General features: G+C 43.2%; 1 pseudogene; it reads right to left on the bottom strand.

Annotated features, from left to right (window-relative positions):
• Window positions 1-4,780: 4,780 nt before the first annotated feature.
• Window positions 4,781-27,024, bottom strand: LOC105742797 (annotated as a pseudogene).

The raw sequence follows: 27,024 nt of genomic DNA on the forward strand, positions 1-27,024 counted from the left end.
AAAGTGTGTTAAACCCTGAAAAGTCAGATTGTATTTCAATTGCACACTAACAAGTTAGCTTTCATTTTCGTAGAGCTGACGGCAGTGGTTCAAAGTCAGAAGCTTCAAGGAAAAGCAGCAGCCAGAGTGCCTGCGTGTTTGTTTCCCGAACCCCAGTTCTTACAAGGAACGAAGCATATGGGCCCCAGATTGCTGCTTTCACACCAGATGGTTTGCATTATAGGCGAGGAATGCTGAGCTCGGGGAACCCACCATGTTACCGTGCACAGTAAGCGAGCAAGCCTGTTCTTTGTACCACATGGTGACATTACCTCATCCCATACGATTTTTCACTGCAGACACAGCCCTGCAAAATGGCCCGAAGAAAGAATAACCACTCTTATTTTTGGCACAACCAGCAAGGACCTGAAAGGATGCTAAAATGGTAAATTGCCTGCACAAAGAATAGAGGTAGATTGCTCATTGATGCCAGGCTTGTTTCATACCACCCTAATGTAAATGAAGTTTCATGGCAGCAAGCATGTTATATGCTACGTTATGTTCCTTTAAAATTAGTAAAACAAGTGTCTCTATATTACATACAGGAGGAATTCTCACATGAACAAAACTCACCCTTAGAATATTGTTTTAAGTTATATTTTATTAAAAAAATCATTATTGAGCTCTGAAATATGCCAGTCGCTGGTGCCATTTGACTTTTTTTCAGCTCTATGAGGATAAAACCATATAGAGAAATTTTGCCTGTAAGCATTAGAACTAAATCTAATTTTGACATCCCAATGTACATGATTAACAATTCAGACTCACAAAATTTCTGAGAAGTAGGAAGTGGAAAGACAGCTACATGCTAAGGAAAGATGTGTGTGTGCTTAATGAATCAAAGAATTTTCTAGTTGATGCCAAAAACATCTTGTCTGTGGCGTGGAAAATACAGCTGAGCTACAAGGTTAGCAGAGAATGTGGAAATACCAAGCTTATCTGCAGCACTCTGTGAGCCATCAAGACTGTACTTTACCCTACAACTAGAAATCTGGGAAAGACAGCTCAGCCTGCCACCAGGTGTGTGACCGTTCTCCAACAATAAGCAATTTATCCGGACTCTGGTTTGGAACCAGCAATATTAGCATTTCAAAAGAATGAAAATATATATGTAGTTGCCATCTGGGGAGAAAGATCCAGTGAGATTTGTTGTTCCCTTAAAAGCTGATTTCTCAGGCAGGACAGATTCAGCAGCCCTTTAACTGGAAACAAGAATTTCTGCAAGGAAAAAAGCCACCTCTTTCTTGTTGCCAGCAGAGGGAGCCAAATAATGTGTTATAATCACCTTCCAGCAACCTGATTTCTATCTACCCTTTTGCAGTTGGAGTTCTTAGACGGGAAAGTTTTGTATTAACACTGTTTTGTCTAATCATTTTTGTTTTTCATTTACTTTTTATTAGCATAGTTTTCAGTTTCTAATGATTACATTCGTAGTGGGGAGTTGTTAGAGCACATAAAACATTTTCTCATTTCATCTCCTTTCCCTCCTTTTTATGCCCCCTCCCTCCATGTCTCAGTCCCCTGCCCTTTTGCAGAACGTGAAGTTGAAATCAAGTATAAACCATTAAAGGTCTTCAATAACACTTCTCATGTTTTTACAGCAAGTCTGCTTTTAAGTTGATATATTACTGTATTTGCAGTGTTTGGAACCATTTTGGGCTCCTCCAGAAGCTCTAGAAATTTACTGTATTTCTAATTCTCATCAACTTTGTTCTACTCCATAGGGTAGGGTTGGTGGAGGTCATAAGTAGAATGGGAACCTTGTCATGTGGAGGTGACTGGGAGGAACTCAGGTAAACTTATCTGCCTGCAGGACCCCAGACTTCCAGTACTGAGGCAGCCAGACAGAACTTGGGTGAACTGGTTTGCTCAGCACCAGGTACATCATGGGGAGGTGCCTGGACAGACCTCGGGGGAACTAGTTTGCATACAAATTCCCCATTTCCCCCCACATATTATTTTTTAAAGAACATAAAAAAAAAAACCACCAAAAACCCAAAACTAGAAATAATACCAAACACCTTTGAAGAACAGATAAAAAAGATGTGGTGTTTTTACACAATGGAGTATTATCAAGCTATAAAATAGGATAATTGTCAGTAAATGGGTACAACTAGAGAACATACTCTTAAGTGAAATAAATCAGACTCGCATGTGCAAGCATCACATTGTTTCCTTAGTGTGAGAACCTGAAAGAGAAAAATGGAATCTGAAGGGTACAATAGGCACTTAGAAAAGGGAAATGAACTTACTGAAAAAGAAAGAGTTACTGAGTTGAGAAGGACAGGAGAGAGAGTGGGGAAAGAGATTTATCTATGTTAACAGGATGATTTGGACAGCTGTACTGTGCATTTCTGTTGGTCTATGGAAAGAAAAAGTTAATGCTTTAATTTGTTTCACCCCTTTTTTCACTTGTATGTTTTCTTAATTTCTTGTACATTTATTTTTTCTTCAATTTTACATGCATATATCTGGTAATATGAATAACGAAGACATCACTATATACTACAACAAAAACTGTGAAATTCATATTACTTAAAGTGAAATTACATATCATTTTTAAATTTTTTGTTTCAATTCTAATTTGTGCTTTTTTTTTTTTTTTTGGTGGAACTAAGGATTGAACTCAGGCCCTTGCGCTTGCCAGGGGAGCGCTTATTGTAATGAGTCATGTACCCAGCTCCTAATTTGTAGTCTTTTAAAAAAAAATTTAAAAATGATACAAATTTTCATTAAACAAAGTAATGGGAATTAAGCAATGATTACTGTATTGCATGGCTTTATCTTCAAATTAGTTGTTTAGGTTACCAGATATAAGCCTTCAGAATTGGTTTACAGAACAGGGGCTTGCTGGTTAGCTCAGTTTTTAAGCACCTTTTTGGGCAAACCCAGTCAGGCTTGCAGGACAGTGGCTTGATCCCCAGTACCACATGTCACACTACACCCGCTGTTAAGCCAGCCTGAGCCCACCAAAAAAACCCCAAAAAACAAACAAAAAAAAAACCCCAAAACAACAACAAAAAGAAAGCTATAATAAATTAAAAAGAAGGGCTGGCCAAATAGCTCAGCAGATTAAAGTGTCTGCTTAGGAAGAGGAAGAGGCTGGGCCTGCCATGCTGGCCCTTCCCTTGGGGCACGCTGAGACAGCGATTGACACAGGGCATAGTGGTGCATGCCTGTACTCCCATCACTTGGGAGGCTGTGAACAGGAGGATCACTACAAGTCTGATCTATGCAGTGTAACCCTGTGCACCCTGTTCTAAATACAACAACAACAAAAAATTAAAAAGAATAATTTTAACCATTAACTGCTCCTTTCAATAGAACAGAAATAATCAGTACAATTATTCAAACTATCCTGCATGTATACATAAATATACCTGTTTTCTTATATAACTATAGTCTTTGCTCCTATTGTTTAAAGTACAAAAACATTAGTTACTGTTATGGTTTGTGTCTAGTTGTTCCCCCAAACCTCATGCAGTTATGGGGTGGGGACTTCTAAAGTTTGAGATTAACTCATGATTTACTGGGATTATAGGTTTTAGTACAGTTGGGACTATGGGTGTGAGTACTTCCACCAGCCTGGGACAGAGAGCTTGGATGTAATATAAGAGACAGAGACAGACTTCTCTGTTGCCATTGTTGCTTGCTACTCCTCCTTTGGCTCCTCTTGCTCTTTACCACCAGCATGAACTGGTGCTCTGTGCTCTGTGCCACTCTTCCTTGGAGCCAGCTGAGTAGGGACTGAAACCTCCAGTAACTGTGAGCTAAATAAATCTTTCCTTCCTTCATTTTGAGTGTCGGGTATTTGTCCCAGCAATGAGAGAAGAATAACTGAAACAGTTACCAAAGTTTGTCAGTTTCTACATCTGAGTATTATTATTGCTAAGACTACTACTGTAACTAGGATATCATACCTGTTGTATTTATTTTTTATTTTTTCATTTCACATGGTCTTTTAATCGGTTTCATAAAACCAAAGAAAACTGAGTACAAATTTCCTTAGCCACTACAAATACATTGATGGAGTATGTATACATCTTCTGGAAAAAAAAAAAAGGGACAATATAAATGTCTCAAAAAACCTCAGCGCTTCTGCACAGTCACGCAGGCGTGCTGCATGGCTTGTGCAGGACGGCCTCTCCACACCGGGCTGCTGTCCTACCAGGCTACCCACAAACAGCACACAGAGTCCCAAAAGCCACAGCTTGCTTAGCTTCTGGCAAAGAATTGAGTCCATTCAACCTTAGCGAAATGAATTGAGGCACCCAACTTCATAGGTGACCCCATCAAAATAATAAAATAAAAAACAACACAACCAAAATCCATAAATCCATTAACAGAGCTGGGGCACAACTCAGTGGTAGGGTGTTGGCCTAACATTCAAGGCCCTTGGTTTGATTCCCCAACACCACAAAGTTGGAAAAAAAAAAATCACATACCCCCTGATAATTTTTTAAAAAGCTATGGTTCATGGTTTTAAAAAAAATAACTCAAATACTTTTCAAAATGCCTTCAAAAACCTTAAAAACAGCGATTCCTTAAAAAGCAAAAGTCTAGTAATGAGGCCATCTCAGGGGTCAGAAGCAGGCAGGGTTGACAAGATAGGAACAGAAATGACTACAAAAGTGGAGATACAAGGAGGTGTGTTCAGTGCACATTGACCATTCAGTGCAGCTCCCAAAATCTTTAAATATACAGCCATGGAAGGACAGTCTTGAGCAGTAAGGATTATTACTCATAGTGTAGCATAGCTGTCATAACTGTCTCTGTAGGACCACCCTGAGCTCCAGTCACCATGGCCACCACTCTGACTCCGGTGGCTGTAGTAGTCTCTGGAGCCACCATAGCCCCCACAGCGGGACTCAAAGCGGCCACCACCATAGCCTCAGTCCCCTCCCACTCTGGAGAACTCGCAGTCCAAGCCTCAGACTCCTTGGAAGAAAACGCAACCTCCAGCAGAGCCACCTTAGCACCCTCGTGATTGGTTGTCGGAAGACTTGCCAGCCTGGTTGACACAGATCTGTAGTGTCCACTGACTTCCCATTCATAGCCATCATGGCATCCTTGGCATCATCAATGTTTTCAAAGGTGACAAACCCAAAGCCTGATTTCTGGGTCTCCCTATCTTTCACCACCACCACTTCAGCAATCTGGGTATATTTGGAGAAGACCTGCTCCAGCAACTACTCATTGGTTTCAAAACTCAGCTCTCCAATAAAAAGCTTGCGTTCATCTTATGCATGGTGGCCACTGAGTCAGGCAGGTCCCTGACGCAGGTGGGAAGAGGGCAGGGCACACCGACCATATTCTTCTATCGTATGGATGAAAAGCTCATATCTGTTTTAAACACATGTTCTCCCTTGTGTAATAATACTGGGAAGCACTGGGGTAATAACTTCACCAAAGCCCTATGTCATAACAAAGGACGGTGCCAAAGGGAAACCAGCATCCCACTCTCAATCAATAAAGAAGGTAGGATCATGGGAGAGACACAGACCAAAAAACACTGCAACATAGAAGAGATACCAGAAGAACAGACTCTTCATACAGAGGCTCTTATACTAGTGATATAGCTACTTACTGACAAAATTTCACAAAAATTATCACACAAGTCAAAATATAGAATTATTCTGAAATAGAAAATGACAAGATGAAGGAGCAAAATGCAATCTCAGGCCCCCAGCCCACCCAGAAAATATCCAGGAGACATCAGCATAGAAGAAATTGGAAGTCACACACCTAAAAATCTCTGAAAAGATTGCAACTGAAGTAAAGAAACAACTCCAGATGGGTATAGAGGAAATCAGATTGGAAATAATCTCTCACATGAAAAAAAGATAATGAAATAATTATTATCTAAAGAAGCCATTGATAAAAAAGTAGAGGAGCATAGAAAAATGATGGAAACCTTGAATGAGAAATATAGGAAAGAAATAGAATGCAGGAAACAGATTCTAAGAGATACCCAGGGAATTAAAAATTCCGTTAAAAGCTGATAGAACTTTTTCAGTCTTTTTTTTTTTTTTTTTTGGTTGAACTGGGGATTGAACTCAGGCCCTTGCACTTGCCAGAGAAGCGCTTATTCCACTGAGCCATCTCCCCAGCCCATGATACAACTTTTTGAATGAAACTGAAGATGGATTTTCAGATCTTGAAGATATCATTGCAGCTAGTGACCGGGATAAGAAATCTGTTTTTTAATTTTAATTTTTTATATTTAAAAAAATTAATTTCAATGAGAAAGAAATGGTGAGACAGTTTCAAAACAGGTTAGTAGGACAGTTACAATAATTAATACACTGCATATTGTTGTCTTCATAGTAGTTATTCAGAGTACAAGATGCAGATATGGTATCTTGTCTAAATACTATTAATACAAATCTTTCTTCTTATTGAACTAAGAGAAGGTAGCTGTATATCTATCCTAACTACAAAATGGCCCTTCATTTATAGCCCCTTTTTTGTTTTGTTTTGTCAGAGATGAATGTTCAATTGCCATTCAAATATTGTAGGTTTTTGAATTCAGCAAAATAACCCAATGTAGTCCAATAGTTCATGATAATAGTGGGTTATCAGGAGAACTGGCGAACTAAGAAGTTGTTGACTTGAGCCTTTTATAGCTCAGCATATTAATATGGCATTACTTTTTATACCTCGTGGTTATACTTTCCTGCTGGATGGTTAAGACCATATAAAGGAAGACCTATATAACTAAAATTGTAATTTTTGTATCTGACAAGGTCAGTCAAATCCCCTCAGGGTTTACCCTAAAACCATGTGCAACACTTTCTAGATCTTTTATCAGTGTCAGCCATCCAGATAAATCACGGCCATTGCTTGACCAAATTGCTGTCTGTTAAAGCCTGAGAGAATGTTTTCTCTCTAGGTGACTCTCCTTAGGCACACTATACATCATCAATCAGTTTCCTATGTGGCCCCATATTCTTCTTGAAAAGAAAATTTGGGACAACACTGAGTTATAGGACGTTACAGTACAGGTTCTCCTATGTCCTGAGTCCTCTCTGACCTTGAAGGTCTAGGGCCAAAGTATTGGCTATCCTTTAGCCCTTCTTTTTCTCTAATTTTTGGTCTGCATACTTAATTTGTTAGCCATCAGGAAGAGAAGCTTAATGTTATTATTACCCTATAACAGAGATAGTTGAGCTTAATGTTACTATCTGTCTGAATATCCAAAGCCTTAGACATAACATGGAACAGGTATTTTCCAACAATCATTGATATTCTAAATTTTAAATCCCTGTAGAATGTGAAAAAACCAATTATACATTTTTACATGGACATTTAGAAATTTAACCATATACACCATTGTAGCAGGACAATCCTATGACATTCTCTTGTCTCTTGTTTTCTTTTACTAACTTTTTTAAAACAAATATTTACTTGAGAGAAAGAGTATACCAACAATTAATATGACATTAGAAGTAGTGTGCATTTAGGAGCTGGGGAGATAGCTCATTAGAATAAGTTCTTGTTTGGTAAGTGCAAGGGCCTGAGTTCAATCCCCCATTCCACAAAAAAAAAAAAAAAAAAAAAAGAAGAAGAAGAAGCAGTATACATTTAGAAGACAAGAATGATAGACATTTCAAGCACGATTTTAATATTATACATTGAATACAAGAAAAAGATCTCTTAAAAATAACTAGAATACAGGGAAAAAGATAATTCAACACTTGCAAGATGATGCAGAGATGAACAATGTAAGACTAATAGGCATCAATGAGAAAGAAGGAGTCAATACAAATAATATAAAAAGAATATGGGCAGAAGTAATAGCAGAGAACTTCCCAAACATGAGGAAACAATCTGACATTCAGCTAATCAAAGCATAAAGAACTCCAAATAACATCAACCAAATTAAAACACACCCAGACATAATAAGCAAGATCAAAGAAATCCAGCACAAGAACAATAATACTAAAACCACTAGAGAAAAGAAATATCACATTTAAAGGAAGACCCATCAGAATAAGGGCAGATTTCTCTTCACAAACCATCAGCTCAAGAAGAACATTAAGCAAAGTACTTCAAGTCCTCCAAGAAAACAAATTCCAGACCAGACTGCTACACCCTGGAAAACTCTCTTTCACGTTTGATGGAGAAGTGAAATACTTCCATGACAAAGAACAGTTAAAGAATTCTATTATGACAAAACCAACCGTACACAGACTACTAAAATATATTCTAGAGAGGGACAAAAATGGCCACAGCTCCACGAATAAGAATGGAAAGAACCCACCAAATAGGGGAAACAATTAGACACAGGAGAAAAAAGGGTTTATAACAGCAGGTAAATAACATGTCAATCATAAGTCAATACATCTCAATTACAACCATCAATGTAACTGGATTCAATTCACCAATTAAAAGAAATAAACTGGATAAGTGGATTAGGAAACAAAAATCCAACAATATGCTGTATACAAGAAACACACTTGACTCAAAGAAATTCATAGGCTGAAAGTCAAAGGACGGAAAACAATACTACATGCCCTAGCACCTCAGAGAAAAGCAGGTGTAGCAATTCTGTTTGCAGACAGTCTTAATTTCAAACCAAGAATGATCAAACAAAATAAAGAAGGCCACTACGTACTTTTTAGGGGAAAAATTCAGGATGAAGAGGTAATAGTCATAACTATATACTCTCCAAACAGAGAAGTGCCCAACTATATAAGACAAATCTTTTTTTATTTTTAGCAGAGCTGGGATTGAACTCAGACCCTTGTGCTTGCCAGGTAAGCACTTATTCTACTGAGCCATCAACCCAGCTCTATAAGACAAATCTTAATGGACATGAAAAGTCTAATATCCAGTACCACAATCCTAACAGAAGACCTTAGCACCCCCTTATCTGAAAAAGATAGGTCAAGCAGACAGAAAATTAGCAAAGAAGTAACAGAATTGAACCAGAACTTAGAACAAATGTATTTAGTGGACATACACAGAATGTTCCACCCAACCACAGCTGAATACACATTTTTTTTTCTGCTGCACATGGGACATCTTCTAAAATAGACTACACATTAGTCCATAGGTCATGCTCAAGTACATGCAAGAAAACAAAAATTATACCATGCATATTATCTGGCCACAGTACAATGAAACTGGAAATAAATGACAAAAGAAACCACAAACCCCCCCAAAATACATGGAAACTAAACAAAACCTTCCTCAGCAAACAATGGGTCACAGATGAAATTAAACAAGAAATTAAACAATATCTAGGATTCAATGAAAATTCAAGCACAACTTACTGGAATTTGTGGTATGCAATGAAAGAAGTTCTTAGAGAGAAATTTATACCTGTGAACTCACACATTAGGAAAACAGAATGGCAACAGATAAACACCCTAATGCTGCACCTCAAACGTCTAGAAAAAGAAGAATAAACGAAACCCAAAGCCCAAAGACAGGAGGAAATTATAAAGATAAGACCAGAAATTAATGCAATTTGAGACAAAGAAAACGGTACAAAGAATTAATGAATCAAAAAGCTGGTTCTTTGAAAGATTAAACAAAATTGATAAGCCCCTAGCTAACCTCATCCAAAAGAGGAAAGAAAAAACAAACAAACTAAAACTCAAGCAATGAGGAATGAAGAGGGTGAAATTACCACAGACCCAGTGGAAATTCAGAAGATCATCAATAGCTATGTTGAGAATCTTTACTTTCACAGAACCAAAGACACAGAAGAAATGAACAGATTCCTAGAAAGGTACAAATTACCAAAACTGAATCAAGAAGGTAGAAGAACTCTCAACAACCCAATAACAGCCAAAGATTCAAAATGTAATAAAAAGCCTACTGACCAAGAAAAGTCCAGGTCCTGATGGATTCACAGATGAGTTCTACATGAAATTTAAAAATATATAACTCCAATACTCCTTAAACACTTTAAAGAAATTGTAAAGGAAATAATACTCCCAAAAACATTCTTTTAGGCAAGGATTATATTGATACCAAACCCAGAGAAAGATGAAACTAAAAAAGAGAACTAGAAGCCAATCTCTTCATGAACATAGATGCAAAAATCTTCAATACAATCCTAGCAAATGGAATACAACAAGTCATTAAGAAGATTATACACCACTACAAGGTAGAATTCATCCCAGGGATGCAAAGATCTTTCAATATACACCAAATCTATAAATATCAATAGACCAAATCCAAAACCCACATGATCATCACAATTGATGCAGAAAAGGCATTTGACAAAGTCCAAAACTCATTACTGTTGAAAGTCCTACAGATAATTAGAAGGGATAGCCTCTACCTCAATCTGATAAAAGCCATCTGTGACAATACAACTGCAAACATAATTCTAAATGAGGAAAAACTGAAATCTTTTACTCTTAGATCAGGTACAGGACAAGGAAGTCCTCTATCACTACTCCTATTCCATATAGTTCTGGAAGCATTAGAGCCATTAGACAAGAGACGAAATAAAAGGAATAAGAATAGGTAAAGAAGAAGGGAAACTATCATTATTTGCAAATAACATGATACTCTACTTGGAAGACCCAAAAAACTCCACCAAGAAGCTCCAAGAGCTCCTACACAAATTCAGTAGCATAGCAGAATACAAACTCAATACCCAAAAGTCAACAGCATTGCTCTACACAGATAACAAACACACTGAGGGAGAAATTAGAGACACAATACATCGTACAATAGCACCACAGAAAATGAAATACTTAGGAATTAATCTAACTAAAGAAGTAAAATATCTACTCAATGAAAATTGCAGTACTTTGAAAAAAGAGATTGTAGAGGATTTCAGAAAATGGAAAGATATTACTTGCTCCTGGATAGGAAGAACCAACATTGTCCTAATGGCCATACTCACAAAATTGTTATTCAGATTTAATGCAATCCCTATCAAAATACCAAAAAACATGCCTCACAGACCTAGAAAAAATCATTCCTGTAATTTATTTGGAACCAGAAAAAAAATATAGAGTAGCAAAGACAATCCTGGGTGACAAAGGCAAGGCAAGGCAGGAGGCTTGACTTGAAATTATACTGCAAAGCTACTGTGACAAAATCAGCATGGTATTTGCAAAAATAGATCTGAGGATCAATGGAATAGATTAGAAGATGCAGATAAAACTAGAAACACACTCAGCCACCTTATCTTTGACAAGGGGCCAAACATGCTTACTGGAAGAAAGATGGCCTCTTTAACAAATGGTGCTGGAAGAACTGGCTGTCTACATGCTGAAAACTATAACTTGACACAGATTTGTCACCATGCACTAATCTAAAGTGAAAAGGGATTAAAGATCTAAAGTTTAAGACAGAAACAATACATCTCCTGGAAGAGAAAGTAGGTGGAAATCTTGAAGACATAGGGGTAGGCAAACAGTTCATGAACAAAACTCAAACTGCATGGGAAATACCTGAAAGCATTAACAACTGGGACCTCCTCTTATTGAGAAGTTTTTGCATGTCAAAAGAAATTACCAACAGAATGAAAAGACAACCCACAACTTTGGAAAACGTCTTACCTAGTAAACACTCAGACAAAGGTCTTCTATCTAGAATTCATAAAGAACTAAAAACATTAGAGCCCCAAAATTTAAAGACCCAATCAAAAAATGGGCATCCAAGATGAACACACACTTCTCAGAGGAAGAAATACAAGAAGCAAATAAACATATGAAAAATTGCTCCACATCGCCAGTCAGTCGTGAAATGCAAATTAAAACAACACTGAGATACCATCTCACCTGAGAAAGAATGGCCATCATAAAGAAATCAACTAACAATAAATGTTGGAGAAGCTGTGGGGGAAAAGGAACCCTTCTCCACTGCTGGTGGGAATGTAGATTGGTGCAACTGTCATGGAAATCAGTGTGGAGACTCCTCAAAAAAACTAGGATTGGGAATTCCATTCAAACCAGGCATCCCCTTTCTGGGAATTTTCCCGAAAGAACTGAAAACATCATATCATAGTGATATATGTACGCCTATGTATATAGCAGCACAATTTGTGATAGCCAAATCTTGGAAACAACTGAAATGCCCATCACCTGAGCAATGGTTGAAAAAGATGTGTTTTTATACAATGGAGTGTTACTCAGCTATAATGAATCATAAACTGGAAGCTTTCATATATAAGTGGATGCAACTTAAAGATATACTCATAAGTGAAATAAATCAGACCCACATATGTAAATATCATATTGTGTGCCTAGTGTAAGAACTCAATAGAAGAAATAAAAATTGAAGGGTGTGACATTGTTAAATAGCAAGCAAGAATTTAAGGACTAAACAGGAGAGAGTAAGGAGAAAAGTTAGGAAATATGGCGGGGACAAAACCATACATTTATACAAAAAGGATGGTTAAAAGCAGCCATCCTAAGAATCCCCATCAGGTTTTTAAACATAGCACTTAATAGGTAGAATTCTCACCCTGACTACATATGATATTTATGAACTAAGCAATTACACTGAGAATAGCAATGTGTAATACTAAAACCATGCTTGGAATACCTATTATTTTGGTCTTCTAAATGTGCACTGCTTCTAATGTCATATCAATTATAGCTGTACTCTTCAAGTAAATGTTTGTTTAAAAAAAAAGTAATAAAAGAAAATGAGACAAAAATGTCATAGGATTGTTCTGCTGCAATTTTGTATATGGTTTGATTTCTAAATTTCTGTGTAAAAATGTGTAATTGTTTTTTTCACATTGTGTAGGGATATGAAGTTTAGAATGTCCATGTTTGTTGGAACATAGCAGTTCAGTATTTTGTCTAAGGCATTTTATATTCAGACAGATAGTGATGTTAAGCTCAACTGTCTCTATTACAGGATAACAATATCATTAAGTTTCTTTTCTGCATGTTTAACAGCTAACATTTGCAGACCAAAAATTAGAGGAATAGAGGGGCTACAGGAATAGGCACTATTTTGGCCCTAGCACTTCAAAGTCAGTGAGGACTCAGGACATAAGTGAACCTGTACTGTGACATCCTGTTACTCAGTGATGCCCCAAATTTTCTGTTGAACAAAATTATGTGGCCACAGAGGAAACTGATTGATGATGTAGAGTGTGCCTAAGGAGAGTCACCTAGAGAGAAAACATTCTCTCAGACTTTCACAGAGAGCAAATTGGTCAAGCAATGACCATGACTCATCCAGATGACTGACACTGACAAAAGATCTATAAGGTGCTGTACATGGTTTCAGGGTAAATCCTGAGGGGATTTGACTGACCTTGTCAGACACAAAAGTTACATTTTTAGTTATATGGGTTTTGCTTTAACTTAGTCTTTTTTTTAAAATTTTATTTATTTATTTATTTATGTGTGTGTGTGTGTGTGTGTCCGTGTGTGTGTGTGTCCAGCTCAGCCCACCAGGGGGCTGGGCTGGCTGGCATGTGGTGCTGGGGGATTGAACCGCGGTCCCTGTGCTTTGCTAAGCTTGTTCTAAGTAGGTGCTTTAGACCACTGAGCCATCTCACCAGCCCCTTTAACTTGGTCTTAACCATCCAGCAGAAAAGTATAACCATGAGGTATAAAAAGTGATGTCATATTAATATGCTGCGCTGTAAAAGGCTCAAGTCAACAACTTCTGACATTTACAGTTCTGCTGATAGCCCATTATTATTATGGAATATTGGACTATATTGGGTTATTTTGCTGAATTGAAGTACCTTCAGTCTTTAGTCTGTCTTCAAGTATGAAAGGGTCCTTTAAAGTTTCCAAATACAAAAAATAAAAAAATAAAAAAAATAAAGTTTCCAAATACAGCTTCTCTAACTGCAGTGGAACAACCATCTCCTACAAACCATAACAAAAAAAAAAAAAAAAAGGGATGTAAATAAAGAACTTCTTTGTAGTGAAAATAATATATATGTAGATACAAGATAGTTAGGATAGATATACAGCTACGTTCTCTCAGTTCAATGAGAAGAAAGTTTTGTACTAGTATTGTTTACTTTCTTTTTAAAAAATTGTTTTTTATTTGTGTGTGTGTGTGTGTGTGTGTGTGTGGCCAGCTCAGTCCACCAGGGGGTGGGCTGGCTGGCATGTGGTGCTGGGGGATTGAACCGCAGTCCCTGTGCTTTGCTAAGCTTGTTCTAAGTAGGTGCTTTAGACCATTGAGCCATCTCACCAGCCCACTAGTATTGTTTAGACATGATATCATGTCTACGTCTTGTCCTCTGAATAACTACTATGAAGACAACAATATGCAATGTATTAATTATTGCAAGTGTCCTACTAATTAATGTGTTTTGATACTGTTTCAGTGCTATTTTATCTTTTTTCTAATTAAAATGAGTAAAAGATAAAAATAAAATAAAAAAGAAGTAATATCCTACATAAGTTCTGTTGAAAGTCTAGAGTTCATCATGACGTCTCCGCCATGTTCAACTGGAGGTCTAGTGTTTCTGACAATGTCTCATGCATTGTTACGATGCTTTTTCATGGATCTGCACTGGAAAGGTCCAAAGGTCAGTGGTGGAAGCTAGAAAGTCTAAGCCAGCAGGATGAAGGATCTGTGCTAACAGGCTGAGGGATCTGAAACTGGAGCCAGGAAGCACTGCTCAATGAAGTGAAGAACCTGAGCTCCCCTGAAAAGCACCACAGCTGTCTCCAGCAACATGAGGTCCTGACCTCTGAAGATGAGGAAAACTGAGTTCCCATCAGGAAAGCCTATGTGACAAAATTCTTCAGGAGACTAAGCTGTGAACCATCTTCCTCTCCAGATCCAGGAAGCAATGCTCAAGATGCGGACCAGAGCTCCCTCAAAGTAAACCATAGCAATTCTCAGTGACAGCGAGGTCCTGAGCTCCTCCTCTGATGAGAACAGCCAAGTTCACCAAGAAGGCCAGCACAGCAAAGTCCTCCAAGGTAACAAACAGCTCCTTACAGCTTCTGACAGCACCCAACAGCTTCCCTAAAGACTCTTCCAGCTCCCAACAGCCTCCACCTCTTATGTTGCTACCAACAATCCTCATGTGGGTCTCCCACACCCAGCACCACACTAGTTCAGTTCAGTTCAGTTGGGTGTAAAAATCTGACCACCAATTGGCAATCCATCACAAAATAAATAAATAAAGACTTGGAATGTAGCTTAGGGAAAAAGCCCTGGATTCAGTCCTCAATATAAAAAACAAAAATGGACAAACAAACCAAGAAACTCACCTTGGATTTCTAGGTTCCACAGAAAGGTATACTATACACTATAAATGAAATTGTGACTGTAAAAATCTTTTCCAAGATGTAACACAAAATAATATCTTCTTTTTCAGTTCATGTTCAAAATGTCTATTCAATATTTTTTCTTTCTATCCCTAACGGAGCATTTCATGAAATAAAACTTCTAGCATAAAAAAATAAAATAAAATAAAAATAAATCCACAGGAGTGACTGTCGCAAAGGGAGTGAGTACAGGGGGGAAGAGGCCCAAGGATGGAGGACAAAGTAGCTAGGAGTTAGGATGCATGGCCTGGAGAGCTGTTTGCCTAACATTAAGAAATCAAAGAAGGGATCTAACAAGCAGCCTGAAAGGTGTGACCAGCACAGTGGGAAGAGGACCTGGCAACAGTGGCATCCCAGGAAGACCGACTTAAGAATGAGGTGCAGACTGATTGTGCCAAGTGCTGCTGCACAGAGCAGTGGGTCTTGGAGCTGGAAAGTTCTTCAATTCCCAGCCAAGAGCAGTTTCCATGGGGATGCAAGCTGGTGGGTGTGAGGTTGGGAGGAAGTGGGAGAAGAGTGGCTGGAGCCCTGTAACCTGTCGGGAGTAACCCGGAGGAGTCCTTGTGGGGCTCTGGCCATAAGCAGTGAAAGGAAATGGAGCACCAGAGGACAGAGTAGGTGGAGAGAGGTCCTATGGCTTTCTAGAAAGGGGAGCTAATGGCACATTTGCAGGTGTTGGGAATAGAGTATGATGGGAATCCCCACCAGGAGCTGGAAGAGAAGAGGCCCAAGCCTAGAGGAGGGCTGGCCTCAGGTCTGGGTGGTCCTGTAACAACAGGGAAGGCAGGGGACATGGAAAGGGTACCAGGAGTCAAGGGTTTGGGCAGGATGCCTCTCACTTGCCAGTATTTTTTTAAGTAAATCAAGACAAGGCCTCCATTGAAGGGTGGGGGTTGGAGGAAGACTGGGAGGTCAGAGGAGCAGATAAGGCAGGGTGAAAGTACTTGGTAAAGTAAAGACATAGCCAGGATGCATGGCCTGGAGAGCTGTTTTCCCACGTTGATCCAAAAAGGAAGGAAGGAATGCATGATTTTGAGCTCTAGAAGGACAGGATACTTTGCTCCTTTTGTCTCCAGTATGCTGTCCCAGTCCCCAGCTGTGTTAGTTGATACATCGTGTCAACTTGGCTGAATCAGCTCCGGCAGTATGGGGGCCTCCCGCTTCAGGTGGGCAGGGCCCAGGAATTGAGAAAGGCAGGAAGCCGCCCTGCCTGGTTTCCTGCCGCCCCGCCCCACTTTAGTGGAGAAGTCTCAGTCTTCGAAGGAGCTTGATCTGGGCAGCCACGCCACTTTGGAGGAGCTCCGATCTTCACTGTGGAGCGCTGATCTTTGCAGTCTGCACAGAGGGAAGAGAGAGGCTTGATGGATGCCGCTGCAGCTGCTGCTCCTCCTCTGCTCTTCATTGTTTTCTGCTGCATGAACTGCTGTTGTTTGCCTTGCAGCCAGCGGAATATGGACTGAACCCTCCAGTAACTGTGAGCTTAATAAACCTTTCCTTCCATCATTTTGAGTGTCCGGTATTTGTCCCAGCAATGAGTAAAAAGTAACTAAGACACCAGCATAGAACAAATGAATGAGCACATGACTGGACCCAGGAAGGGCTGTCTGAGAGTCAGAAGTATTTCCCTTTGGGCCACAGTGGCCACCCTGTGGAAGACCAGAGACCCTGGGCTTAAGACCCTGGTGACAGCCATCTTGCAGGAAGTTAATCAGCCACAGGTGTCTCCCTCTATTCTCTTCTGTGGAAAGCAAGGCTTTGTTCCTGACAATCTCAGTGAGATCTGTGGCCAGAGCTCCACCCTGCCAAGTCCTGGGCAAGCAAGTGTGCTAACTGTCCCTGCACCTCCCTGCCTTCTCAGGCCCCATGGGTGCTCCATGCACTGGGTGGGCCCAGGGCCAAGGACAAGAGGTGCAGCCAGCCCTCCCTATCAACTCCTGCTCATAGAGGGAAGATCTAGCCTGCTCACTCCTTCCAGGGCCTTGAATCCCCCCAGAAACCCCTGTCTTGGGCTCTTGAACATCAATAGGTCCCACCTGTGCCTCTGCCTCATTAGCACCTGCACCATGGCTCCTGTCTTGTCCAGACAGGTAACTAGGACTCCAGGAGAGATCTGAGACTGGGGCCCAGCATCAGATCTTTATAAAGTGCCTGATTTGTGTGTGTGTGTGTGTGTGTGTGTGTGTGTGTGTGTATGTGTGTGTTACTGGGGACTGTGCTGAGGGTTTTGTACTGAGCTACATCCCCAACCTCTACCCCCTTTTCTGGAGATGGGTCTCACTATATTGCCCAGGCAGGATTTGAATTTGCAACCCTCTTGTCTCCTCAGTGCTGGTATTATAGCAGTGCTTGGTTCAGAATGTTTTGAAAACATAGCCAAGGCAGCAAACCACTTCATTCTCCAAAAAACCGGCCAAATCCTGCACTTCTCATTATGAGGAACAGAAAGCAAACACAGCTAGCCCTGACTAAGCAATGCCAGGTGCCCGGCACTGTCTGCCCTGACCTCTGCAGCAGTCTGGTTCCCAAGATAAGGCATGAGCGCCCGGGCTGAGTGGAGCTGGCCTGGCCACTAGGCCATGAAGCAGTGGGCAGAGTGAGGCTCCAAGCCCAGGCCTCTATGGCACCGAGGCCGGGATAATAGCATTGCTAGAACTGTTCTCAAATAGGAAATGGAAGATCTGGGGAGACAGAGAGGGCAGAGAGGAGGGAGTAGAGAGAGAGAGATACAGCAAGAAATAAATGCAGAGTCAATGCTAAGCTGGCCTTCTTAGCTTTCCTGGGAGCCCTGGCCCTGGAAAACCTTGAGGGTCAGAAGTGAGGAGAGCAGGGGTCCCTGGCTTACTGGTGACAGGCCATTTGTCCTCTGTCAGTCAGCCTTCCTGACCACAGGACGCAACTGTTGGAGCTTTCCAGAGATGCCTCCAATGTCAGAGGTCCCTGAATCTTAAGCAGATGCCCTGTCATGCCGAGCGAGAGGCTATCACCTCCCCAGGGAGGATAGGATCACTCAGGTAGGAGGGTGACTGTAGGCAGTCAGGGGTTGGGGTAGCAGGGCTGGAAGTGGGGGAGAACAGGCCCGGATGTCTTCCAGAGAGGACTCTCTCCTGTCTCCTTCCTCTCCTTCTCTCCTTGCTTTTTCTGTCACCTCCTTGCTGCCCTGCTCTGTTCATTTTTATCTTATTGTCTCTCCTTCTTTGTCTCCATCCCTCTTGCTCTGTCTGAATCTCTTTCCTCTCTTAAGACAAATGGCTGAACTTGTGAAGCTGGAGATCAAACACTCATGTGTGTCAGGACAGCGGCATCACATCTGGTGCTCCTTCTCTGCCTCCTCCTTGGAGAGGAAGGCCAGGGAGGGGCCAGTGCAATGCACATGAGACAGTCAGTATAAACCCTGTCATTACCCAGGCCAAGTAATGGCTTGGAAGGTGACAGGGGCAGGGAAAGGAAATCCAATGGGGGCCAGGCACCTGCTAGGCAGAGCAGGATAGGATGCACAGCCAGCCCCTTGCAGGAGGAAATGAGTGTGGTGAAGGCCACAGCACCCCAGCAGGGTCGGCACCTGACAACTGCTGGTGTGCCCTGTGCTTTGCAGTGGTGAACAGGGCACGTACAGATGAAAGACAAGTACAAGAGGCTCCTGCTCTGGGCCCAACGAAGGTCCTCTCTTCCCAGCTCCTAACAGCCTTGCCAGAGGGACTGTTCTTGTCTCAGTGGTGCAGGAGGTCACAGGGGCCACCAGAGGATCTGTGCAGCCAGCCAGGGGGTGCCACTGAAGTCTCACCTTTGTCTAGGCCTACTCATCCCTGCAGCAAACTGGAGCTCACCTGGAGGAAGGCAGGGGCCATGCAGGAGGGACAGGCACCTCTGCCCTCCAGGCCTGGCCTCAGCAGGCTGGCTGAGCTGAGGTCTCTGTGCTCCTCTGCACCCTGAGACAAATGCGTTCTGCAACTCTGAGGAGGGGCCTGGAAGGAAGAAGTGACTGAGTGAGAAGGAGGCAGAGAGACACAGAGACAGAAAATGAGACACAGGAATGGCAGAGCTCTCTCCTCACCAGGGCAAAAACCCTGTCCCTATCTCTCACAGGAGCAAGGAAAAGCCAGAAGGGAGGAAGTGATTTGCCAGGGGCCAGGAGGACTTGTGGTCCCAGCACTGTGCTCCACAGCAGTTTGGGAGAGGTGGAGGCTGATTCAGGCCTCACAGGGCAGTGTCACAGTGGGAGATTCCTTCCCACCACCCTGTGCAGCCTGAAGAGGTGACATTTGAAATAGCAGTGGGCCTGTTGTGGCCTCCTCTGTGAGAGGCATTCAGTGGGCAGCATGAGGCCACCCTCCAGGGAGGTGGCCATGATAGACGAGGTAGGGCTGGTAGAACAGGGACCCAGAGCACCTGTGAGTGGCCACCTCCCTCCTCCCACCACAGAGGGACTGATGCTAGGATGCTTTTTATGCTGTAGCCTTATGAGGCTGGAGACAGAGGTGGGGCTTCTGGGGTGTCACCTGGATAGGCCCTGCACGGGAGGGGTCATACTGAGATAGGGGAGCAGGACAGGCCCCAAGATGCCCTACCACAGCAGTGCATGAGGTGAGATGCCACACCTGACTCTGCTACCGCAGGTAGTGCATGTCACCTACTGCAACCTGGTGCCACTATGCCCTCAGGCAGAACTGATGGGTGGCTCTGTGCACACCCATGTCATCCCAAGAATTGGCTTCAGACAGGGGTTCCTGAAGTGGACTGCCACACATAGAGCCTGGGACTGCTGTGTAGCTTTCATCTGCTCCTCCACTCAGCAGTGATGGAACTGTGTCACCATGCAAACGCCTGTGGGGGAGGAGCAGAGCACGGAAGCGCCAGAGCCATCTGGTAGGTGCTGTGGGCCTCACGTGTGTGCCAGAATCACCTGTAGGGTTTCTGCTCACATGCTCGTGTGACAGACCTGCCCCTCACTGGACATACAGCAGCACAGGGCTTGGTAGACCAGCAGCCTGACTTTATTACCCAGTGCTAGACATTTTTAGAGCCAGTTTTTCAAAATCAAGAATTTCTGATCCTACTGGAAGGTCTGCATTTCCTGAGTGCCTGCCCCAACCAGGCTTTAGGACAGGGGAAACATGGTCACCTTTGAGACCCTGCAGGGTCCGTGTGTTCCCCACAAACTATCTCTGCCACTCCCCTCACTACCTTTGGCACCAGTCTGACCCCTGTGGCCCTGTGACATGTTCTTTCTGGTCTCTAACAGACAGCAACTCCTCAGCTCAGGGAAGGTTGGGGGTAGCCTGCTACAGTGGGGAAGGCTTGTCCAGGGTCTGTATGTTGCTCTGTGCAGATGACACATTTCTCCAAGGGACGCTTAGGCTGGACGCACAGAGCTGGTCAAGGCAACAAGTAGAGTCCACATCACCTGATCCTGAACTCCTGGGAACCCTGCCCATCATGCCCAGAGAGTCTGGCTAGGCCATGCTGGGATGGGGGAGGGCCAGGCAGATCCTCCTCTAGACTACTTTGGGAACCAGAGTGGGACAAGGCTGAGGAAGGTGGAGCCTCTTTTTGCAGGCCCTTCTCCATGGTTGTTTCCAGGGTACCCATGAAGAGCCAGCCCATGTGTGAGAAAGGAAGATAGGCTGAGAGATAACCCTTGCCCTGAGAAACCTAAGGTTCAGGGAGATGATATGAGAAGGCCACATGTGGCCCTACACATGACTTCTTGAATGACAGGGAGAAAGGCCCCATCTAATGCCGAAGGTTGAGCATTGTGATTGAATGACCTCACGAGGGAGTCGAGCATGGGGAAGGTGGTTCTAGGGTTCTTAAGATATCTCCATCAGGACAGGTGGTCAGAGAGGGAAGACAGTGGGGTTCTGGTATCTGCAGGAGCACTTTAAGGTGGTCTATCTGCAGAATGCTTGCCTGCCTTCCTGTTTCACTAGTGGTCAAACAAGCATGAAGAAGATGGGGTTGAACAAAAGTTGAGTAGGTTTCTCCACAGGATTTCAGAGCTATGTTGACATGGATTGTGAAGTCCCAGGAAGACAAAGAAAATATGAAACTGCCTGAATTTATTTGTCTGTGGGTCCTTCCTCTGCCCTTCCCCTTTTCTTTGAAGCTGGGAGAGCACCCATTGGGCTGGGGAGGAGATGGAGCAGGTCACAGACTGAGCTGGGCTGTACAAAGCCCCAGGTGCCAGCCAGCAGCTCCACTGTGCAGGGACAGAGAGTGTCCAGGCAAACAATGACATCAAGTGTGCTAGTGCTTTGGAAAGGTGATACGCTGGAGGGAAAGGTGGTGAGAGAAGGTTCAGCCCTGGAGCAGCCAGAGGAGAGGTCAGAGGGGAGAAAGAGCCCAGTGCTGCTAGCCTCTTCCACACTGGAGGGGATCAATAAGACAGAGGGTTCCAGGTCAGCAGAGGTGGCCACCATGTTGGAGAGCTAGCATCCCTCGGGGGCAGAGCAGGCTCTGTTGTCTGCAGGATGAGAGGCCAGTGAGGGCAACTCTGGCTGTGTGCGCCTGGCCTCAGTGCCTCCATTGCCAGGGGAGCAGAGAGGAGCTGTGAGTGCTACAAGGACCAAGAAGCTGTGGCATGCCTTGTAGCTTTCCAGGGATGGTCCCATTTCTGATTCTTGTAAAAGTCACTCATGCTACTTAAGCTGGCAGCTTTATTATAAACCAAGTTGCCAGAGTCACACAGAATGGGATCAAATCCTGGCTTTTCTCTGTAGTTAGTGCAGCCTCCATGAAGCCATCGAACCTGCTGAGCCTCAGTTTCCTTATTTGAAGATGCATTCCCCTCCTGGAGAAGTGAGGCCCAAGGAGCTCAGAGGTCAAATTTCTTTGTGGGTGCTGTCTAGTGCCTGACATACTAAGAATGTAATAAATATTAGCTATCATTAATTTTAATGCTAATGAGGTGTTACATTATTTGTAATAAAAGTTGGCTTTAGATTACAGAATTTTTGCATGCAGTTTTATTACTGTTAGGTGCATACAGTGACCCCTGTTGGACAAGTTGACCATTAGCAGGTAGTCTTTGGGGTCTGGAATAATCCCTGCATGACTGGTTTATAGTTTTGTTGCTGTTGTTATTTTTGAGAGAGGGTCTCACCATGTAATTCAGGCTGATCTTGAACTCACATCCATCCAGCTGCTTCAGCCCCCAAGTGCTGGGATTACAGGTGTGCCCTACCATACTTGGTTCTCAGTTCAGAATTAATAGCTTGCTTCTGTAACTCAAAAGGTACTTTTCAAGTACTAAAGAGTTGCCCTGAAACACTGGAGACACTGAAACCTTGTCTCTGATGTTTATTTTACTGATGTAGGCTTCTTACTGAGCCACAGGGCTGAGGTTGGGCTCTGGGTCATCAGCCAGGAATGAAAGACAAGAGAGAGATATAGGAGGAGCTGGTTGCTGAGAACACAGTTCAGGAGGAGGGTGAGATCAGAGGAAACCAAGATTCCCATTCCTCAGAGCTGGTAGCAGAGAACAGAACTCATGGTTCAGTCCCTGAGTGATAAAAACTTGCCAGGCTTTCGGGTTCCTCCATTTTTGTCTCTTCCAGAGTGGCAGAATTGTGGGTGGGTAGGCCAGCTGGACTATAATTCCTAGTCTCCTTTGTAATAGATCAAGTTCTGACCAGTGGGAGGGGAGCACAAGTGACATATGTTGCTCTCAGCCAGTCTTTCAGACAGTGGTGCCATATCCTCCTTAGTCTCTGCTCTCTTTTCCCTTCCCTTTCTTAGCCAAGAGATGGCGGAGACCTAGCTTCACCTACAGAGATGCTGACAAACCCCTGAGGAGAAGAGAAGGAACCTGAGTGTCCAAACAGCTATAGAAAGAAGAGCTACTTACCCAAAATTATTACAAAAAAGGAGAAAGATATTCCTTTATTTCTTAAGCCCCTGGGTTTGGGGAGGAGGGTGTTTTTATTACATAGCTCATTTTTCCCTGATTAACACAAGATTTTCCAATAAATATGACTAAAGGGAATAAAAGCAGTTAGGGAGAGTGGCTTAGAATCTAAGTGTCAGCTTTCCCTTCATAAGGTAACACTGAAGATTATGGCTTTATGCCAGTATTTTCATTGAGCTTCTGCCATATACCCAGTGCTGAGAGAAAGGCAAGGGATGCAAAAATACAGAAAGTAAAAAAAAGTATTCTACCACCTTGACCTGGGACAGTGGGGCTTCAGAGGGTTTTTCATCTCACCTCCACCCCGTTGCACCACACACCCATGTTCTGGCCTCCCTAGCCTACATTTTCCCAAAACACCATGAATGTCTACATTTAATGCTCTATCTCAGCCTGGAGCAGCCTTCCTCCTCCCTCACCAGTGAAAAGCCTCTCCCCCTTCTAGACATTCTCTGGGGCTTCAGTTCCAATGAAAGGCTATGCTCCCTGGTTCTCTGTTTGGACACTTACTGAGTTCTATTCAATTCCGGATACCAATACTGAGCATGGGGCCTGGAAAACATGCTTCAAAATGTTCATTCAATAAGCACACATCAGGCCCCATTAGGAAGATAAGACAGTAGGGACAAAGACATGCATCTTTGTCCTTAGGCAGATTCCAGCCAGTGGGTAAAGTGGACATTAAATAAACATAGCAGACAGCTGATTGCACAGAGTGACAAGCCATGTATGGAAATGAGCTGGGCTTATTGACAGGGTGCTGGGGGTGCAGGAGGGTAATGCTGGCCTCAGCAAGCAAGTGCCCTTAGGTGGTGACTTCATGGGAGTGGAATCAGAGAGGTGCAACAGGCTGTCTGTCATGGAGGGGTGGGGTGCTCTGGGCAGAAAGGAGCAGAAAAAAGGAGTGAGAGAAAGGGAAGGGGAAGAAGACCAGCATCTGTGAGAGGCTTCCCTAATACCCCACCGGAACTGTGGCAGCAAAGCTAGGTAACTGGGCAGAGGTGCCCGGAGTGATGGTTAATCTTGGCATCAGCTCTACAAGCTTGGCTTCAGGGATGGCCAGGAGATTATTAGATTACTAGGGCTCAGTGCTCCTGGCTGGGTCATACTGGCCACACACTGGGGTCTCTATCTGGTCCCTACCTCCTTCCTCTTGGCCTTTTCCTCCTATTTCTGCTTCATGGCTGCCATGCACTGAGCTTTCCTTTCCCATGCCTTGCTGTTGTCTCCTTTCCATTTTGGAGTTAGTGGGCCATGACCGAAAACCTCCAACATCAGAAGCCAAAGTAAGCCTCCCCTGCTTGAAGTTTCTGGGTCCAGTATTTGTCCCAGCAGCCTTTGTAGACACCATTGCCCATAGCATCTCTCTCTTAATAGTATCAATAGAGAGGCAAAAAAGTTGTTGAAGATGGCACTTGGAATTACGGAAACAACATACCAGTTCATCAGTAGGGGACCAGCTAAGTAAAATCAGATTACTATGTGACCAGATGAAAGAAAGAAGAACCTCTTTACAGATTAATGAAAAAACTGCTCTAAGTCATTAAGTGAAAAACCAACATGGGGCATGGTGGGTGTTGGATGCAACCATCTGTGTGGAAGTGGGGGAAATACAAGAATGTAAATATACAAATGCATAACATAAGTATTTCTCTTGAATATAAATAAACTATCTCTGGAAGAGCACACAGAAATAGATAGAGCTAGGTGTCTCCAGGAAGGAGAATGGGATAGAAGGTGACTTTGACTTTGTATCCTTTGGTGTCTTGGATTTTCAGCAACACAGATACATTAAAACAACAAATAATTGACATGAAATATGAATTTAAAATGCAGAGTGCACTCCAGCCTCAAGATAGGCAGTAGCTGTGCAGAACATGAGCATCTGAGGAATGAGGGCCAGGGGTGACCCGTTCTGCTCTGATGAGGCCAGCCCCACTGTCTGCCCTCACCTAGGCCTTGGCCCATGCCCAGCGCTGTGGGCCCTGGCTCTCTGCCGTTCTGCACCATAAATGCAGGTGTAAAGGTGTAAAGTAGGGCTCTACTACCAGAGCAGGTTCCTATAGTTTGAATTGTTGCTGTTAACATTGATTTTTGTCAAAATCATTTACTATACAGAAAATATATGGACAGTTCTACAGTATCAAATAGTCTAAATCAACCCTCCCCAAAGTCAAAGTCCCCAGACAATATGGCTTCCACTGAAAACAATTCCAGGGACCTGGGGAGATAGCTCAGTGGAATGAGTGCTTGCCTTGAAAAAAAAAAAAAAAAAAAAAAAAAGAAGTAGCTCTGTTTGTGTATGTCACATGTCACCCCCTCATGCCTTTGGGGATCCAGAGCCAGTAAACCTGGCAAATATCCCATCCCTGCTGGAGGAATAAGAGGCAGAAGGACCCTCTAGTTTTTGCACATTGGTGTCCCACACACAGTCCATCTAGGTGAGCAGGACGCTGCACCTGATTAGGGAGGGACAGTCAAGGGGGATGAGGCTCCTGAGACCTCATGAAGATAAAGGAGACACCTAAGATCACAGAGCAACCTGAGGGAGGGCCTGGGATTTTAACCAGGCAAAGTCTATGTGTCATGCACAAAGCTGAGTTCTAACAATAGTGACAATAATTAGAATGATCATGACTAACACTGAGAGGTCCTGCACTCCAGGGGCTATTCTTGGTATTACTCACATAGTCATTCACTGCCACCCTCAGACAAGTACTATTATTGTCCGTGTTTATAACTAAGGAGATAAGCACAGAGAGGTCTGGTGGCCTTCTCATGATCTCACAGCTGATAACTGTGATTGAACCTACACAATCTGGTGCCCAAAGTCCGCTTTCCATCTGTACTTTCCTGGGAAGCTTGAGGGTCTTCAGGTACAAGAAGCAGCTTGCAGCTGTGCATGGTGGCCCATGCCTGTAATCCTATCATCCTAGGAGGCTGAGGCAGAAGGACCACAAGTTCAAGGCTAGCCTGGGCAATTTAGTGACTTAGTAAGACCCTGTCACAAGTCTATAATCCCAGCACATGGGAGACCGAGGCAGGAGGATCACTGGAAGGTTCAGAGTAGCCTGGGCTATGTTCAATGGCAGCCTGGACTAGACCTTGTCTCTAAAACAACAAAAGGCAAGAAACAAAGAAGGGCTGGGGATGTAGCTTAGTGCCACTGCCATTGGTTGAATCCCCAGTGAAGCAAAAAATAAAAATAAAACATGCAGCCTGTGATGTGTTCAGAGGGCAGGGGGGAGGAGGTCAGAAGAGATTTTTTGTAACTATTCTCTAGACTTGTTGGCACAGCTCTGGAAGTCACCTTGACCCAATGACAGCCTTCTGTGGCCTGGCAGGAGGGTCCTGTGCCCTTCATCCTTCTGCTCCTAAGACTGGAGCATCTTCATCTTTGTAAGTGACTTGTGGCAGCGGGGACAGCAACTTGGAAGACAAGGAGGAAAAAGCCACCAGGAAATATGGCAAGAAACTTGAATGCTTACAGCTTGCTGTGGCCCTCATCACATGTGGACAAACAATGAGTAACACCAAGGGGGAAAAAAAACAAACAACAAATCCAGTCTAGTATCCCTGACAAGTGGCAGCCCGTGAACTGGACATTGATCCAACCACTAACTACCCCCTGTCACCCAGACTGTGGCCGCCCATGTCCTTGCCAGGGCAGGGGTGGGGACTAGAGAGGGATTTCCAGCACATGGTTTGGGGCAGGACCCCCGCCCCCCTGTTGTGCCTGAATCCAGCTCTAAAGGCAGCACTGTAGGGCAGGGGCAGCAGACCCCAGAGCAGCAAGCCTTTCAGTCCTGCCTCACCTTCAGTGAGGTGCTCTGCCTCACAGTTCAT

The sequence above is a fragment of the Octodon degus genome, unplaced genomic scaffold (genome assembly GCF_000260255.1).
Source record: "Octodon degus isolate 3935 unplaced genomic scaffold, OctDeg1.0 scaffold00074, whole genome shotgun sequence".
NCBI lineage: Eukaryota > Metazoa > Chordata > Mammalia > Rodentia > Octodontidae > Octodon > Octodon degus.